The sequence below is a fragment of the Frankliniella occidentalis genome, unplaced genomic scaffold, assembly GCF_000697945.3.
Source record: "Frankliniella occidentalis isolate FOCC.00 unplaced genomic scaffold, Focc_3.1 Scaffold336, whole genome shotgun sequence".
In the NCBI taxonomy this organism is placed as follows: domain Eukaryota; kingdom Metazoa; phylum Arthropoda; class Insecta; order Thysanoptera; family Thripidae; genus Frankliniella; species Frankliniella occidentalis.
This window is the reverse complement of record NW_026267459.1, coordinates 213,079-215,907: the sequence shown is the minus strand read 5'-3', so window position 1 is coordinate 215,907 and position 2,829 is coordinate 213,079. Positions and strand designations below refer to the sequence as shown.

Sequence of the window (2,829 nt, the reverse complement as noted above, 5' to 3'; positions counted from 1 at the left end):
CCTGCTGCCTGGACGGACGATGCCAAATAGATGCCACGACACTATGGTAGTAACATCAGTGGTTTCACGCACCCTGGGCACAGAATTCTTTTGTAATTTTCTTTGCAATAATTAGGCTTTAAGAGTGTAGAAGAGGATGAAACTACCGGTGACCGCAAAAGCGAGCAGTGCGTTGCATCGGCACCACGGCGAACAAAAGCGGCTGATTGAGGTGCTTTTGCAGCTCCCGGCGGGGTGCCGGCCGGTGCAAGCGCGCCGCGCCAAATACAATCAAATCAGCAAACGGGGCGGGGCGGGGCAGAGCCGGGCAGAGCCGGGCGGGCTCAAAAAGTTGTCAGACCGTGGCAAATGGCTTCCAAAGCAAACAATGAGGGCGGATGGATAAATCGACTGTATATGGCTGGACAGCGTGGCGCCGGGCGCGGCCGGGCGGGGGCTTCCCTCTTTCTTCCCTCCTGCTCCGCCCCCGCCCCCGGAACAATGGCTGCCGGGACACACAGCCGCATGTGCCGGCTGCCGCCGCCCCCGCTGTTACATTTCGCTGCTAATAACGCCCATGCGACGGCGGGGCGGGGCGGGGCGAGGCGAGGCGAGGCGAGGCGACGGGGCATGACCTGGGACAACGCGCGGCCAACGAGGGCGAAACAACTCGTTTCTTTCACTTTTCAACCTGACGACAACTAACTGCACACTGGCGCTGGTTGGTAAAGAGCGGTAGTCGTGTGGTGTGGGTCGGGGAAATGGTTCGTTTTTAAAGCGCTTTGTTAGACCGTCTTGCCTCGAAAAGACTATCGCGTTGGCTTGTATGAAACGGGTCCGGCGCCGGCGGCGTCCGTCTCGTGCTGACTTTCCATACATTTAAAATGTCTTAAATAAAAATGTTGTTCTGAAACTTTCAACATTTTTTGCACTTCTTACTCAGCTCGATGACCCTTTATCGATCGAAAACTCATACGCTTTAAGCCGTTCCCCTCTCCCCCTGTAGAATCGGTAGAATTGCGGATATTTCTAAATGGCCTCAAAGGCACCCCACTCCGCCCCGCCCAGCCCTCAGCCAGTCGCGCGGGCCGCGGGGTGGGCTGACGCCTGGCTGACGCCTGCCTGAAGCCTCCCCGTGTCGCGGCGCTCGGCGGCCCAAATGGAAACAGAGTGAGAGGCAAAAGAGTCCTGGCGGGGAGCATAATCTCTCTCTCCAGGACGGAGCGGAGGAGGCGAGACGGATGTAGCAGAGAGGGAGGCTGCATCTCATCTTCATTAGCGGCTGACGCAGAGGGAACGAAATCGTGATTTGACAGCCGACTCATGAGTCATGCTCAGCTCACACTCACCCCTCACCCTACCCCCGAATCCTTTCACTCTGCCGTTGCAGTACAAGCGCGTCTCGTCTCGTGAAAAAGTTCAGAGCAGCCTGAAAGTGATTGGTGTACTAGCAGTCGATACGTGATGGACTCGCCGCCAGCTCCCCGGGCCGACCCTCAGCCGACTAGTAGTGCGCAATCTGGGATGGGATGGGGAGAGGAGGGGCCGTAACCAACCAAATCATTTTTTCCCTATTTTCTGCGCCCTTTTTTTATTAGTTGATGAAATGTTTTGAGAGAAAATGTTATGCCTCCCCCCTCTCCCCGCAGGCCGGTCCGCTTTGGTCCCCACGGCGGTCCGGCCGGGCTTGTACGTGTTCATTACCGGCCGAGTGGGCTCTTGGCGTGCAGGTCGTTATCGAAACGACGACAGAGTGCGCACCGAACCGACTGTAGATAGCACCCCCCCCCCCCTCTCCCCCTAAACCGACCGATCCCCCTTCGGGCCGCACGGCGGTAATCCCTGCGGCTACGATTCGCAAACGTAAAATCATCGCTCGCCGCACACGTATCGCAATTGCCCGTTTTTATTATCTTTAGATTTAATAAAAACGAATCAATTATTCACTAGGATAGCATTATCGTGTTGATTTTGCTCCCACGCGATGACCACACCCTTGCTCACTTTATCTTTGGCCGGGCGGAGTTTGGGCGGACTTTGTCGGACACTTGCGGAATTTTCGATCCATTCATCAATCCACTTCTGCCTGAGTAATGAAGAGAAGAACGCAGACCGCGTCGCCTACACGCCGATCTCTTTCCCTACCCCACCCCAACTGCTTCTTTTCTCGCTCACTTCGGCCTGTTGGCTGCTCCTCCGGACAAAACAGCAACTTTCCCAATTATTGAATTGTGATGAAGAATGTGTTTTTCGGCAACAACAGCGGCGCCTCGCGAGTCACCGGGCAGCTCTTGGCCATTAGAGAGATTATCTCCTTCTTCGCGACGCAATCACCATAAAGGATCGTCCCCTGCACTCGTCGTCCACGGTGACCCGGCGGGCGGGGGTGGCACGGAACGCCCATTCAAGCTTGTTTGTTTCTTGTGTTTTTCCCCCTCTCTTTTGGGTGCGCGTAGGTACTTTAAAGTCACGTCTTTCGCGGAAATCGACCAACGGTAAATAATAAATAAAGAATAAGAAAAAGTCGTCGTCGGCTATTGTGTGCGTTTTAGCTCAAGGGGGCTGCTCCGGCTGCGCGGGGTGAGTAGACGCGCTGACCCCGCGGCCGCTGCGCCGCTGCGCGCGCTGGAGCGTCCCCACCGGGGATGCGGTCCGGGAGGCAACTTTTTAATCGTCCTTTCTTGATGAGCCGAGTTGCCCTGGCCTTACCCTCGACGAGGTACTGAATTCAGCTGGGGTACGCGGGCTTGATGGTTGGTTACGGCTACCATTATCCGCAAATTGACACATCGAGTCGAAAGCTTACTAATTTTGGCGTGGCCTTTTCCAGTAGTAATAAAGCATGACCAT

General features: G+C 55.7%; 1 protein-coding gene across 1 annotated transcript in view; it reads right to left on the bottom strand.

The window, feature by feature from the left end:
- LOC113204344 (uncharacterized) overlaps window positions 1-2,829 on the bottom strand; it is a gene marked incomplete in the record, with an annotated part of 31,290 nt that overhangs the window by 22,726 nt on the left and 5,735 nt on the right.